Below are 17,552 nucleotides of genomic sequence, written 5' to 3' on the forward strand. Positions count from 1 at the left end.
ATAGCTCTTCTTCCAAGAGTTTGGTATAGAATATGAAGTTGACTGCTCTGTCCACAGTTTTTAAGGAATAAAATTAGCAGTATTCAAAAGGCTGTTGAGAGACTTTTTCATTCTCTTTTTTGGGATAGGAGTGATGGACACAGTAGTCAAAAAAGGGAGTCATAGGTCTATTGAGAGACAAGCTATTAGATGAGCTGAAGAAAGGATGCTTTAACCCAATATTATGCCTAGATATGCTGTGATTTAAAACAAAAGATGTAATTTTACCCAAATAGTACTTTTTTTGCAAAGTATTCACTTTGTGATATGATCAACTATAAGAAATAAGGAAAGAGGTCCTGTTTGCTAAGTTATTAAAGGAAAAAATCTCTAGCTTCATGCAAGGTTTCACTGTCCACCTGTTTCCTGTGAAGCATAGTGTTAAAATTTTAAAGAATGGGTTCTTCTGTTCTTTTGAAAGACGAACAAAGTTCCATTTTAGCAAAAGGAAATAACTTTGGAATAAGACCAAGTTCTGAGAATTTCAGGCTAAAGAGAACTTGAATAAAAACTACATGGGTGTAGAAGCAGAGTTACCAATTGAGCCATATTATGCATTAATGGAAATTATAATAAAGGAAAATTAGACTTGAACAAAAAAAATATGCAAGGAAAATCTATTTAAATCAGATGGAGCAAGGGAAAGAAAAATCACTAATTTTTTTTGAAAGAAGAAATGTAGTCTTCAATAGCCAATGATGTAACCTTCAGTGGCCTTCAAATGATGTTTTATTAAGAGGTGATGCCCGGTTATATTTTTTCATCTTCAAAAAAATAAATGAATTTTAATTGTATTTCACAAATAAGAAAGTATCTGAAATGCTGCCAATAGTTCTTCAAGCAGCACCTCAGCAAAAACATAGGAAATATCACTGACGTAAAACCAAAGAAGAAAGTGAATACTTAAGAATTATTTCAACAGACAAAACTACAAGATGAATATCTTGACATAGAGCTGTATTTTACAGACCATTGGATTCAAAGATGACAAAGAGAAAAGGCTGGTCCTGGCAAGTGCAAAACAGCACAAGTCAAGACTAGCACAGAGGGCAGAGCCATTATCATTGTAGAACTTTAAAAATGGAATTTTGATTCTAGAATGCTGAGACATTCCTGGAGTATTGATATGTTTTGGTATCCGTGTTGAGTACTTCATCCCAGGAAACAGGGGAAATTTCAACTGCTTATTGTTTTTCACACAAGCAATGCTTAATACTTTATCTTTCTCTTCTTTCCTTCTTCTGGTTTTGTTTGTTTATTTGTTTGTTTTGTTTCAAATGGTTGTGACCTAACAAGTGATAGAGAAGTGAAATGTCAATATGTAAGTTAAGATGGGAAAAGGTAAGGCTCTGAGAGACACATCCATTCATCTCTGGGCTGCTAGAAGCTGACCATGATGACAATGATGATATCTCATGGAACGTGCTCTTTTGTTCAAAATGAGCACCATACTTTATTGATTCACAGTGAAATTGCTCTGAGATGAATCAAAATACCAGCTGCCCCATTTATTGAGCTGTGAAATATTTCTATTCGCTGTGCAGCTGTGTGAACCTGAACTAATCTAAAGGGCAGATCATCTAGAAGAGAGCTCAAAATAGTTTTATTACAGGCAGTTTGCCTAAGTATTAAATATACCCTGCTCACACAGGATTCTGAGCAAGGGCTTTTACTGAAGGAAAAGCAATGCTACATATTAGTTAATGCACAGATTGCTGCAAGTTTATTATAGATGCATGGAGACTACAGAGAACTTTAAACACATCCAATTTTGACAAAGGCAAAGAAATCCCATGGTCGAATACCCTTCCATGGTGCTCTCCACCTTGCATGTAGTTGTCTTGTGCAAAACTAGAAGACTGGATAATGATTTGAGTGTTCCTGATAAAAGCATGTGTCTCCAGTGAGTGTTATCTCTGTGAGAGGTCAGAAGGGAAAAGAATAGCCTACTGTTTGTTCTTTGACAGATGGAAAATGATAAAGCACCATTAAAATCAGCCAACCAGCCTAAAGTTTTCATTTCAGTGCCAGTGCATATCTATGTTGCTTGGGGAATTATGCTCTAATTAACCCAAAGCATGTAGCGTTGCTCTTTCACACATAATGGGAGGATTAAGTGAGTGCAGCAGATTTTACAGTCATTGTAAAAATACCCCTGGCAATATGAATTCTAGAAAAATATAAAAATACTCTAAGAGAAAAACTGAAATCTCTCTTCTTGGTAACTGATTTTCATTATATATTTTGAATTTTTTGGCAAAAACAAGAACAGCCAGGCAGTATGTGATTCAGTAAATTCTGAAACCACTCTTCTGTGGTGAATAGCTGAACTTAGTTACAAATTGAGTCATGCAGTTTGGCAGAAAGGAAAAGCCCATGGGAAAGAAATTAATTTAGTTACATCTTTAAAGAGCATGGCTATAACATACAATATGAAATAAAAAAGACTAATTTCAGAAAAGCTGAAAATATTTTCAGTATAATCCTACTTGTGCTATTTTGGGAGTTTACAGTAATTTAAAGAAAAAAAACCCTCTCAGTTTGTCTACTACTTTACTTGTGAAGTATTGGTTTCAAAGATTGTATTCCATCACATCCAATTTTTAGGGACTATTCTAATAATGTTGTTAGGAAACTCCAGAATTTGACATGTACAAAGCCAAGTGGAAAAGGATGTGTGTGCATTTTTTGCCATCTCTTTAGTACAACCGCTGGTTAAAGCACTTCTGTAACTGACTCTCAAACCATTGACAGTTTCACACTTGATAAGGCCAACAAAAATACACAGTACTTCCTGGCACTCCAGAGAACAGAATAGATTGATAACACATTTTGCAAACAAATTACAATGTTATGGAATATGAAGAGGATATGAGCTGGTGAGAGAAAAACTGGAGTTGCCCCTTGGATGGAAGGGGAAGGAGAGGATGAATGTGGGATAGGAGAAATAGGGGATGGGACAAAGCAAATATTTATGGCACCTGTTCTGAGAAGAGGAAGGAATGCTGCTACTGGGGATGAAAGAGTTTGGACAAGATGACCTGATGCCTTTAGAGGCTACCTAGAACAGATGGAAAGAACTAAAGTAGGTATTTATTACAAAGGCCTTCGAAGGACACACCTTAGGCAGTACAAGAGCCCGCCCAAGATGGGCGACAGATCACTACTTTTCACACATTTGTAACTTTTGGTTCATTTACATACTGGGGTTAGTTGTCCAATTACAGCTTCAGATCATGAAGTCCCATAGTGCCAGATTAACCTCTTCAGTTCTCTGCTGCTTATACTTTTTGAGCCTGGAGCTGCAATGGTGTCCTTGGTTCTTGGGCTAGAAAAGTACTGATCTGTCTAACTGAGCTGTGAGGAGAACTTGCTAAATTTATATGAAGTTCAGGAAATAAAACATTTGATATGAGTTTGCAAACCAGCTGAGTTGACAAAATGGTCTGTTCTGGTCTTAATGGAACAAGAATAGTGACAGAGCCCATGACAGATGCCCCTACCACTCAACAGGAGGTGTTGGGGGCCTGAGCAGGATTTTAATTCAGAGGAAAAGAAAGGTATAAGGGAAGACAGAATGAAATAGCACGAAGAGTTACTCGTAAGAGGGTCCTTGACACAGAGAGAGAACAGTGATTATGAAATAAGCACTAGCCCTGCCAGAAGAAAAATGAAGAGGGACAGGAAGATGGCAGATAAGACATAGTGACAAAATAAAAGGAGGCATGGTATTAGTTCACAATAAGCTTAACTGACAATAGCTGTTGAAATGTGCTTCCTTGCTGCTGCAGCTTCCCTGTACTTTTTAAATACCTCCTTTCACTGCTGTCTGGCTGTAGTAATGCTTTCACTTGTGCAGACAGAGGGGATTGTGAAAAACCTGATTATTTGCTGTCTGTGTGGATTTTGGTAAAGCTTTCCTGCAGCTCGCCTTAGTGTAATGTTTTCATCATCAATGTAGCAATGTTGTCATTGGCTGATGTATAGTTAGAATCTGTTGATAACACTAAAAGTCCTGCAAAGAATGCAAGGTCCTGGTGCACTTAGTTAAAGATATTATTTGAGCACTGCACCTCTGAAAGGATCAGTGTGATCCACAATATTGCCAAGAATAAGAAAGCAGAAAAAACCAAGACATGAATACATATAAATACGTATACATACAGTGTTTCTTTGCTGACATACTTCTGTGGGAGAAAAAAAAGAAAACAATGAAAATTAAAAGGACTTACACTAAAATGTCTGCAAATAGGACTGACTTTGTGATTGAGAAATCACCATTTGAAATTTGAGGAACTCTTCAGAGACTGACTATGTAATGTTAATTTATGGAAAAAAAAATCTCATTATTGATAGAATTAAGTTGTCTAGAATTTATTTTCATCTCTGAAAATAATGATTAGATTCAAACACTTCTAAAGGCAAAGTTAAGTCTGCTATGGCAATGAGTGGCTATGGATATGTCCATATGGAAATGGACCAGTCCATATTCATAAGATCAAACACATTTACATTCTGAAACACTCATTTTCAGTATTATTTTAAAATAGTGTAACACCCCAATATTCCAGGAGTTGTTTGTGAGAATGCCAACTGTCCCAGGTCTAAACCACACTGATTTAATACTGTATGTAAGGTTATCCAGTGACTGTGTAAACACCCAATTTACTTGTACCAATATAGCACCTGCATCTTAGAGACAATCCACATGCTCAGAAAAAAAGACATAAATAAGAGATAGTCCATGGTTCAACTCTTTTCAGTGCTTTTTAACTATGTAGTCCTCGTTGCAGTCTAAATTTGGAAAACATTTGTGCTCATGTTTAATATTTAGCTTTGAGAGAGTGTAACTGTACAACCATATTCTTTCTTGGGTCTGGCATTCATCTGCTGATAACTACATGGAATGGTATTTGTAAACAACATGTTACCTCAGTAGCATTTCAACAGAGAAAACCCTACTAAATGAATTATTTTAAAGTTTTCCCAACAAAATAACCTTGGGAAAAATTAGCATTTAAGATAGAGTATTTTAAATATTTTAAATTTTAAATTTTCTGTCTTTTAGGAATATGAATCAAAGGTAATTCCAAAAAATAAAATTCCATTTGCAATACAGGCTTCCCTAAAAAATAACTTATAAGGAAGGATGGAAAAAACAAATGTAACAGAAAACCATGATTTGCTTATCCCCAGAGTGCTAATTTCCTAGCCTGTTTTCTGAGAATACATAAAAGCATGCATCAGGAATAAAGAGAAATAGAGACAGAGCAGAAATAAATTGCATGAGGGAATATGAGTGAAATAAAACAGGGTTGGTTTATTTTCTTTTTTTTTACTAGTTTGGTAAATGGCATGAACACTTAGGGTTCAGAACTATACAAAAGTCAAAAATTCTACAAAAAGCTACATGAGAAGTGTTAAACCCTCAGTGAATGAACATGATTTTATAAGATGAGAATGTGCAAACTGCATTCAAGAATTGGGCAAATCCTCCCTGTTACTCATAGTCCAAATAACAGAATCAATGTCTGTCTCTCTTGTAATAATTACCATGGAACTGCTCCTTCATCAATACAGCAAATTCCTGAGGATAAAATTATTTAAGGCAAAAGCTCCTAGCCCCACCTGGGAGATCTTCAACTGCATATCACTCAAATCCTGCAGGAATGCAGAAATTCAACCAATGTCTGCATTTGTATTTCCAGGTTCAAAGCCAACCCTGACAGGGCTGGTGGGATGTGAAATGGGAGGGTGGGAGAGAATATCTTCTTCTGTGGGCTGTGCATGAGGTGTGGAGTTTGATACCTTGGTTTGTGGGACTTGGGCAAATGGGGGAGGGATGCAGATGATCAATAACAGTGTTTGGAGCAGGTAAGCTGTGTGGGAACAGGAGGGACAAAAGGATATTTCTGCTTTGATTCTACATTTGCAGCTGAGAGAAGTGTAGCTGGGAAAAGCAGGATGATGTATGGGTGTGAAAAGTGATGGACCTCAAAGCTAAAAAATCCTTAATGCTATCTTGTCCTGTCAACAAGTGCCTTTTCTGCTGAGGAGAACCAGCATTAGGGATGTGTTCATGCACATCAGAAAAGGCTTTTAAACACTTTGCCTTTCTTAAAAGCTTGTGCATTTTCAGCCATTTTACGCCATCAGGGTTTTTTCAAGAGTTTAAGTTGTTTGAAATGTGCAGGAATTCCATGTTCTTTACATACAAAGGCTTTTAATTTGCTACAGCATGGGGCCTGGTGTTCATTTAAGAATTATGCATGGCCAAAACAAAGAAGGCAAAAAAAGGTAACTTTGGCTTCAGATCTATCTTTTTTTTTTAAGCCTGAAGATTGCTTCAATATGAATAGTTATTTTATGTTTATAAATAGAAGCACATAAAATATGTTTTAAAAGGAAAATCATAATTGACCTACTATTTAGGGCTTTTGATCTTTTAATTAATTTATCCCCTAATTATTGAAAACTGCAGCAGAACAAAGGATAAACAAGTTGGTTTGAGTATTTTTTGATAAAGGTTTTAGTACGCAGAACTGTGTGTATGCAGGAAAGCATTCTACAGGATTATACAATATATTGCTTTTTAAATACAACACAACTCTAAAGATTAATGTTTTCTGAATAACCAAGTGCATATTTTGGAACTGTCATTCTGTTGTGCCATTAATCTGTGGATTAAGTCCCTACCAGTGCACACAATGAAGTACAATGACATCAAATGAATATCTCATAAAAACTGGGTTACAGGCAAAAGGAAAGCCTGAGATATAAACTTTGGTTTATGATTCCAGTTCACACTACATATTAAACACAGTAGTTAAGAGCTATTATCTTCAAATACATTTAGAGACCCAGTTAAATGCATTGCATAGGCTTTAATTTTATCTATTCTTTCTTTAGACAAAATATATCCTTCTATACATGAAATTAGTTTTATTTCAATAAGATAGCATTAATCCTTCTTAACCTCCCATGAGATTATCCCTCAACAACTTTCTGTGAGATTATCCTCCCTTTCTCTTTAGCAAATGCATAAAACAGGGCCATTTACAGGATGAGAGACCAACTGCACAAGGAGACATGATGGTAGCGTTTGTATGTGCTGGTAATTTCCAATGTTCACAGCTTTGTGACTGGGGTAAACACACTTGGGGAAGAACAAGGGGGTTCTGAGGAAATCACCAGAAATTTTAGCAATTCCTTAGAAAACATTGTGAAGAACTCTGTTGCCAGAAGAGGTTCTTTCTTGCAAGGAATGGATTGTGTATCGTGCTAAGGATACAGACAACCAGGTTCTGATATGAGTCATTTGTGACATCTTTAGTGAAAACCTACTCCAGAAGCCAAGTTATAAGGGATTTCTTTTTTAGCTGTCATTGTTTATTGAGAGGCATCTCATTCAAGGAGTTTTACCCATTATGAAAAATCACTGAAGGCATTGAAACCTGGCACAAATTAAGATGAGCTTTCTTTTATTTTTTTTTTAATGGTTTACATCCACAAATTCTTTTTTTTGTTGTTATAAATAAGCTGGAATTTTCATGTTAACTATAAAATACATTTTATTTCTGTTCTAGTCTTTGTTTCATAATGAAACAAATGCATAAGTATCTACATGAACACATTTAAGTGAGAGGTGCTGCTATGACTCACTCCACCATTGTAGAAAGAAAATATTTCTCTGAGCTGATTATGAAAAATGAAAATTACTAGAAAGATACTATCCAAGAGAACTCATAGTTTCTGCAGTGAATACTACAAGTTAAACTGTGTATTTGCAGCAGATCCAAAACCATTTTAATAAATGCCATTGGCAGCATTTCTGCTGTTGTTGGCCAAGACATCCTAAAGGCCAGTGCCCTGTCAACTAGAAGAAAGCACAGTCTGAAACATCTCAAAATTCTTCTCCACCCGCTCCATTACATCTGGAACTAATCAAGATGCTGAAAGTTGCATTTTTTCCCCCACTTTCAATGCATTTAAACAAGAAGGAACAAGCTTCAGGCCCTGCCAGCTGATTGCCTCAGCTGAGCTGTGCATCCCTCACACCCTCTTGCTGACTGCCCTGCTCACCTGTGTATGGAAGCATCACTTTTACCAGCTGCATTCCAGCCTCTGGAGTGCTGACAGAATCCCCTTCACATGCAGTAGATGTGGATTCAAAACCCTTTCCATGGTGAGCAGAGAGGCCACAGTACATATCTGCTTCATGAATTGATGCCTACTCACTAAATACCTGGAGAAAAATGGGCAAGTCTCCCTTCATAAAAAAACCTAGAAAACAAAAATACCCAACCAACCAATCAACCAAAAAACCCCGAAAAAACAAAAAAGCTCCCCACAAAACAAAACAAGCCCCCCCCAAGAAACAAAGCCAAAAAAACAACAAAAAACCCCAAACTCCAAACAAAACCAGAAAGAAAGCTGCAGCTGTCACCATATTTCTGCAGAAACCATTTCTGCCACCACATGCCACATGTTTCTGTTGCTCCAGCCATTCCAGCTGATGCTGTATTAGCTACATATGAGTTGCTTGGTGCTCATGCCACATACAGGGACCCATGGCCTTTGAGCACTCATTGCCCAGGGTTGCTCTCCTACCCTGCTGGGGCCAGCTCTCCCCAGAGGTTCCTGGTGGTACCCACACTGTAAGGAACTCCCTCATCTGTCTGGTCTTTTCTGCTAGAAAGCATGTGAGGTACAACTTTGCATTTGACCCTGAAAAACCTTCATGTCATTATGACAATCTAGAGATTGCTTCTTAAAAAAACATTAGCAAAATATTGCTCTGCAATTTGGTCCTTTCATTTTGAAACCAGAATGTTATGAAGCTTTGGGAATTCATTGCTTTCCCATTACACTTAGGACTTACTGTTCCTTGTAACTCAGCAACCAGAGCAAATAAACGCCTTCAGTTTCTCATTTTCAGTCATTATTCTGACAAACCTGAAATAAGACTTCATCAGAAATGATCTTTCTAGCAGTTACCTTCAACTAGTAAATGATAAATATTTTTCAAGAAATTTTAGCTCGTATTTCCCAGTGGTCTTTCAGTATCACTCTCTCTGTGAATGGAAAACCAGTAAATCAATTATACATTTTCCCTAGATATCAATAACTGATAAAGCATCACAAAATTAGTATCTGCTAGGGATAGGCAGAAACATGGAAACATAGTATTCAAATGGGAAATCACAGCAGCCCATCACCAGCACTAAACTGACCTGTGATATCTTAATTCCTTCCAGTGATTCTTCTTATGAGACTAATTTTTTGGGTACAAAATACTTGAAAGTGCTTTCTTTTCCCTGTTAATATGCCAACAGGCTGCATGTGGGTATATAGCTATCTAGTTGTTATGCAGTCTGTGTTGCCTATCTTTAGAATTTATGCAGGATCAAAAAAGCTTTGTGGTAGAGATTTATGCCACTGTCTTTTCCACCGACCTCTTCCCATCTCATTTTTCATGAAGATAGCTTACAGTGGCCAACAAGCCCTTTTGCTAACATAGCTTAAAGTGTTGCCTTGGAGAGGCACTGAAATGATGCAGAAAGAACAGGACTTTTCTTTTGTCCATGTACAATGCAGCTGTATTCAAGATATATTCAGAATAAGAGTGTTGAAGAATTTCTCTTTTCTTTTCTCCATGGACCACAAGAGGCAAGTGAGCTATAGGTGCAGGCAGCCCATATATTTCTTTATGATTTATTTCAAGATTATTGTTCTTTGTAGCTTTTTAAAAATGATTTTTGGCCCAATGACATTTCTAGTACCATGTTGATATTCTGGAAAGTGCCTTGCCCTTACAGTTCTTTGATTTGAGTCACAGTCTTACACAGTCTGTGAAAGGCACCTACTGATTTCAGGGACACTCATGGAAAGCTGGGTGACAATGTCAGAAAATGCCAGCAAATGAAGCTCAGGACAACCTTCCTTAGAGCTGATACTAAGCCATAAGAACAGAATTCTGCTACTTTAATGACATTAGAGTAAATCCACAAAGAAATTCTCATGTAAAGATTCAGTTCATGTGTAAGTTATTTGCCTTGATGTGCTATGCATAAAGAGGGGGAAAGTGGGCTTATTTAGCATGCTATTCATGTGACCCTTTTTGCTAGCTGCTTTAGCACAAGATTAATTGGACCTTATGTAAAGTCCTCCTCCTTCCTCAACTGACTGTGGAGTTACCTAAGTGTCTCTTAGGACTTTGAGACTAGGTGTTTGAAATCAGCACTGAGAGACAGCTTCTGATCTCACTCCTGCTTGTGTGACTTAAAGATTTCTTTAAAGCTTCAATGGATTTATTGAGAAATACATAAACAAGGGTAGAATCTGGAATATCTGTCAGTCTTTGCCTCTCCATCAGTATATGAACAGGAATATATATCATTTCCATTAGTAAATGAATGGGAACAGGTCGGTTGGACACACGCTCATCTATGTGTTAAGGTTTCAGCAAATTTGGAATAGTTTGTCCTTTGTCAGCTGGAAAAAGTTCTGCAAATGATCTGAAGTATGGAGCAAGGCCTGAAATTATCCCAAAAAATGTGCAGGGAAAGCAGCTTTCCAGGAGGAGAGAGAGTTTATACGCTATGCTATTTGTCCTCAGAGTCAGAAATCTGCTCTTTTTCAGTAGCAAAAGGGTCGATATTGATGGAAGGTCCAGGATTCAAACTCTTGACAAGCAAAAGGTTGGTGCTGCTTTATAGAGCTTGAGGTAAATGTCAGCATCTGGCAATAACAGTAGTGGTGGTGGTCTGACCTAAATTCCTCACTCAGTTCCCACTTGATACTGCAAACATAAGTCACTGAAAGTACTTCCATCTTCCCTGGCATTTGTAGTAATTAATCCTGAGCTCATTTAAATCATTATGTTGTGAAGTACTATTCAGAGGTTTATTAATATTACTGTTGAAATCTATTTCCTCAAGCGTGTTTGAAAGGAAAAGATTTTCCACTGGATGCATCTTTCTCTTTGGCTCTGTAGGGAATAGCTAGCTATATATTTAGTCCATTCTCATGAGGAATTGTTTAACCAATTTCTACATATTCAGTGCATTCCTAATCTCCACCAAAGTTTCGTTTCTTGCTTTGAGTGAAAGCTACAGAATAATTATCACTATGTATGGGGTAAATACACATTAGGTTGCAATGAGTTGCAGTTTGCATACTGATAGAATTTGAAGATCTGAGAACCACTTATTGAAATATTTTTCCAAAGCAATCTACAAATTTTTAAAAAAGACTCCCTGCAGGAATATTTTAATACCTACAGCAACATCATCCAAAGAAAAGCTGTCAAGGACACATTATAATTTAGATAGGTGGAACACTAAAATGGTGTTAAACATATGCTTCCAGATAAATCAGAAGATTTCCTTTAGAAAGATACAGTAAGTCACACAATTTTGCAGCTGACTTTGATGGTACAAGTTTAACTGGGTTAGTGTTCCCTGTATGCTGCCCCCTCTTCTCTCAATGGCAATAATACCTTCTTACAGTGATCCTGCCTCATTGCTCAGCAGTACAGTTTCAGGGAGCTGTAAATGAATTTTTGAGTGGAGGAGAAAAAAAGGCCTTAGTGAGAACAGACTTTAAACCTGGCTTGTTTTTTCAGCACACACACACACAGAGGGAAGCCATAAAAATGTGGACCAAAACCGATAGGAAGTGAGTCTCCCTCCCAGGAACAAAGTCATTACAAAAACTCCTGATGTGCAGAGAAGCTCTTAGTTATAAGCAGTTACTCAAATTTTAAAGAAGAGAGGAAACCGCCCTCCCTCTTGCAGAGGGAGCCATTTCCAAAGGCTGCATTCTCAGCCAGAGTGCAACTTAGCCTAAGACTTGTGGGACAAAGTCTTCTCCCTGAAGCTCTGAAATTTTATTTGCAGGCTGTGTGATATAATGCCACCTACTGCCACCTGAGAAACATAATTTGTTTAGCTGCAAAGCAATGTGGTGATTATCTTTTTTACAAAGTCCTCATATTTGTAGATTCATTACCTTAATTTTGAGAAGAAAGGGGTTTTTTCAAGCCATATTGAAATAAACACTGTTCATGAATTTGTGTTTCAAGACAAGTCCTGATTAAACTGTCACACATATTCATAATGCATAAATTCATGCTTTTATTCTACTGAAGTTAAAACAGATTCCTTGCCAAAAATAAAGTATCAAATCCCAACAATCTGACTAGAGTTTTGGAAATGTATTATTCAGATGTTAACTTTTCAGATTAAGAAGCAAGAAACATGATTTACCCACAGGTCAGTGTGTCAGTATTTTCAGCAGTACTTAAATCACACATCAAATGAAGTGATCAAGCTAGAAGAAACATGTAAGAAGTTACCAGCAAAGTAATCTTTAGATTAATAAGATCATAAGCATGTATATAAAGCCTCCTTTATTATTTACTAATTAAAGGGAATGATAACTTAATCTTTAATAATTCATAATATTTATTGCTATGTTTGACATTCCATTCATTCTGAATCTATAAGTAAGAGAGCTTTTTAAAATTAATTTTGGAGATTTATGACCAAATTTTTAACCTTGATACATAAAATTCTGGTGTATGCCCATAATGAGAAAAGCAAAATACTTAAATGTATGCTTGGATTGTTTGCAGGAACACTCTGCATGGTTTCATAATTTACACTAATTTCAATGGTCATGGTTGGAGTAATGCATTACCTTTCCACCAAAATTCTAATTGTACCTGAACACATTCTGAAGCACAAATATTGTCTGCCAAATAATGTGTGCCAGTCCTGAAAATATGCATTTCACAAATCAGAGCTGACTGAAAGAAAATGAAAATAAATTTCCATTTAGAACCATGATTTTACTAAAACCAGATAATATACTGGTCTCCTTTTATTCAGGTGGAGAATATGAATAATGTACATGCACAGGACTCAGAGAAATTGGGTTCACTCCCACCTTTTACAACAGAAAATTTAAACTCAAGTATCTTTCTGAGAGACACTGGCCTGCTATCCTGATCTGAAGTGGACTCTATTTGATGCTGTTTATTTATCATAAATTTTGATTGAAACATGTAGTAGGACACAGATTTTCAGCATTCTAGCTGGCTGACAAAGTGCTGGTCACCATGGCTTTTTTAAAACCTATTCCATTGTGTTTAAAATGGCCCAACATCTCCTGAGAGGATGAGCAAAACACAATTTTAGTAACTAGTTTTGAGGTAGGAATGGGGCTTCCCAGTTTCCCAGTTTTATTTATGCATTTGTATACAAAAGGAAGAAGCAAGATCATGAGAAAAGGAAGACATGAAACAAAAAGGAGTAAGAACTTGTCAAATACCTTAAGATCTTTCCTTAACTGAAACATAAAAAATTCTGAAAAATCAACCTGTAACATAACACATATAATGGTTATGTTCATTGGTGGTCTCTGTAGGTTTATGTCTGCATTTCAAAACCACAAAGCATTTAAGTTTTCCAGCACTTGTAAAAGGTAGTTTCACTGCAAGGGCAGCAAAATCCAGTAACTTCTTTGCCAAATCAGATCCATTGTGAGGTTTGCTTCATATCAATTTTATTTCATAGGTGTACTGGTGTCATGAAGCAATTTCACACACATCATGGAATTTAAATTTGGTTACAAAAGAGATTACAGAGAGCTGTATCTAAGAAAGCTATACCTAGTTATTTTTGCTCTGAGAGAGTAACTTGGAGTTTGGGTGTGGCTTTGACTGACATTACATGATCGATCACATTTTTTCTAAAACATCATATAGCTGCTGACATGTTTTTTGTGCCTCTTCCTTCTGAATTGAAAAGTAACATATCCACTAAATAATTCATAGTAACAGACCCTTGTAACTAGCTTATTCAGCACAAAGATCTTGAAGGGTATTTCACTAAAAAGCAATGCAGTCAAGAATGGAATTTCAACCTCTTTAATTAACTGCAGCATTGTTAGTTCCAGAAGAAATCACAGAAGGATCCAGAGGCTGACTTGGAATACTCACAAGTTTTATCTTTATCAATCTTGAAGACACAGCAAGAGTGAGGGACTCCAGGCTGTGCTCCACTGGAATTTCTGAACCCATCTCTCTGAGATGCTGATAAGAATGCTGCAGAAGCTTGCTTGCTAGTACTATGAAGCACCTTGCAGTTAAAGCCTTTTCATAAAAGGAAATTTTGGGATTTTTATTTTTTATGGTAATTTAGAGGGCTACCTGTGATATATATATATATATATATATATATATATATATATACATATATATATATATACATATATATGCATAAAAATTTTCCAACTGAATATAGTATTTAAAACTAATGTCTACATATCAATAAAAATACTTTTAAATCTGAATACCAGTTTTATAAAGCATGTAATCAATTTTGCTGATCACAATCTACTAAAGAATAAGGTGATGAGTGTTTTTGGCAAAACCATTTCCTAAAAATATTTTGGATCTAAAAGAGCTCTGGTTTTCCTTGAAGAATTATATAATTGCAGTTGAACTTGACAGCAATATCTATTGTTTCCAAACTGTCTTACCCATCTCTGAGATATTATATGGAATAGTTGGAAAATGAGAAAGAAAAGAAATTAAAGAGTCAGTACAAAATAAATGTAACTGCAATTAATCACTTAATTAACTACTGCCAAGTTGTATGTTAAATTAATTCCAGCTTACTGGTTTTGAAACAAGATTAAAAATGTTTATGAGTGTTACAGACCAGTTCTTCCACATGTAATTGAACTTAATACTTCAATTGGCGACAGAGAGAAACAGTTTCCTCTTCAGAGATTTTTGAGTGATGCACTGTCTTTTCATTTCCCGCAAAGCAACTGGAGACCATCATGCTCCAAACTCACTTGCTTGTGAGGATTTAATTCTCTTTGGATTTCAGTGCTCTGTTTGCAAATTACTAAGGTAAAACTGTACAGCTCTTAATGACCTGAGAGCTTCTTAGCTAACACGATGTTTCTGGAAAAGGGAAGATGAGTGTTTCAAAGAGACTGTCTAGAAAATGAATGTGTATATGCATACACATGAACTTTCCAGAGAACTACTCAATATCATAGCTCCATCTCATTTTATTACAGTACTGTGTAAAATCAGCTGCTGCTAATGATAAACAGATATTTGCAGCCATGGACTCTGTTCAAATCTAGATGACAAAAATTCCCCTACAAAAAAAAAAAAAAAAAAAAAAAAAAAAAAAAAAAAAAAAAACCAAAAAAAAAAAAAAAAGAAGCAGCTTTGACTTTTGTCTGACTTTACTTTCCAAAAATGCAAAATATGTTTCAAAATACTTTATCACTTTTTTCCCCCACTAAGTAACATATGGGCACGACTAACTGACTAACTGTCTTGGGTTGAACTTGAAAATTATCATGAAAAGCATTGCATATATTTACATTTCTTCTTTTTATTCTTTAGCCCCCTTTTGCGTCATCCTTGTTATTTGGACAATCCTTGGTGCAAATTTATCAGTGGAAGCATGTTTCTGCAAGAGACTGAAAAATCCTAATTCAGGAGAAAAAAAGTAGTATGAGTTCTGTTTAAGGATTTCTGTCCTTAAAGTTCAGGCTGGATAAGTAGAAAACTGGAAATCTCCATGTTTTAAGAGAAGACATAACAGAGTTTAAAGATGGCAATGGTAAGGACAGTTAAAACAAGTAGGATGACAGACTGAATGCCTTGTGAGGACTGGCTAAAAGGGTTGAGACTTCAAAAGGGAGAAGCCTAAGGAAGTGAGATTGAAATGTTTGAAAAGTCATGAAAGTCATTAAGCTGAGTGCAGAACTTTATTTGCTAAATCTTGCAATACAGGAAGTCAGGGTCAATGACTGAAAGTAGAAAAATTAGCTCAGCTTAGAGGTAGATGCAAAATGTTTCTTTACAGAGCAAAATGGTGCTATGGAATTTGTCTTCATAGAAGGTGTCAAGGCAGATAATAACAGCAGATTCAAAAACAGATTGGGCAAATTCATGAGAATCACTTGCATATACAGATACTAAAGGGATAGGCAGGGTTAAATCTTGTACACCCTTAATCCAACATCTGGAGATACTGCCAAGGTATAAAGGGTGACACTGCAGAGCAGCAGATGGGCCCTTCTCCTCCCATTGGGCAGCATATGCTACTGGCACTTTCAAAAGTGAGAATGGGGGAGGGAATGTACGATGAGTTTTCATGAGTTAATAATATATTTTTGAAGGGAAGAAGGTCACATGGGAAATTATTGGATTAAGTTGCTAAATTTTTCTGGTTTGATTTAGTGAGTTTTGGGTTTTTTTTAAGAAGAAGAGAGTAGGCTGTGTAATGAAAATCTTAAATGTTCTGTTAAATATCCTGTCAGAATTCTTCCTCACAGTTTAATGTTATTGACAAATATTTTTAATAAGCTTGCTCAAGAAAATCATAAATATGTAGCTCATTTTTCATATTTTTTCAAAGGCTTTAATGACTGCAGAAATTACAAGCTAGTGCTATTACTACTATTATCCAGTATCAAATAGGAACACCAAAAAACACTCTACACAGCTTAATCTCAGTCAGCAGTCTTCAGTCAAATTATCTTAAATGGAAGTTGTCTGTGCTCTCTTATTCCAAACACAAAGAAAAAAACCACCAGAGAGTATTAGTTGATCAGTAGGTGGCATAAATTATTCCTGACTCCCCACTACAATCACAGGGCTTTATACAGAACACATTAAAACCAATAAGAGCTTTTATATCAACCACAATGGAAGAAGGATTGGGGTGGTATTTTGTAATAGGGGGCCTTATGTGTAGAGTCACAGTAATTTATAAACCATTGCTGCTGAACAAAATGAACACAAAATGTCATCCCACAGCACTAAATGGTTTTCCAGCAGTCGGCCAAAGATTTTCTTCATGGAAAAAAGGGTTGAACAAAAAAAGTTCCACACCTGCTGCAGCTTTAATATCAAGCCTTGTCCAATGATGCCATTTGAAATATTTTAACTATTTTGGTTTCCACTCTCAATTACCACCATACAGTGATGATGGGTGATTGCTAAGAACACACAAACAGCTGCATTCTCTCCCTCATATTATCTACCACCAGCTAAATAAGACAAAATAATACAGGGGTATCCATCCATGGGGAGAAAGCTGCCATCCTTTGCCAATTAGATGCATCCCTGTCATGCCTGAAGAGCACTTTCACTTCCTTGCTTCACAGTAAGTCAGATATTAATGAGGAGAACAAAGCTTGGTTTAGATGCTGCACCAAAACTCCTGGATGAATGGTTTCTCAGCCTTTAGCATGCCAACTTGCACATGAATACTTATTTTTGTCTCAGAATTAAACAAGAACTTAGGAAAATTAACAACATCAGAGCCCTGGAGATATCTGATTCCTTCTACCTCCTGTAATGCCTGCTTATGCTCCTTATAATGCTCAATTCTGTTTCTATTTGCTATTTAGATCACTATTTATGTTCCTCAGCACCAATAAAATATTGAGGGAAAATAGGAATACAGGTA

This window comes from Erithacus rubecula, assembly GCF_903797595.1.
Source record: "Erithacus rubecula genome assembly, chromosome: 1".
NCBI lineage: Eukaryota > Metazoa > Chordata > Aves > Passeriformes > Muscicapidae > Erithacus > Erithacus rubecula.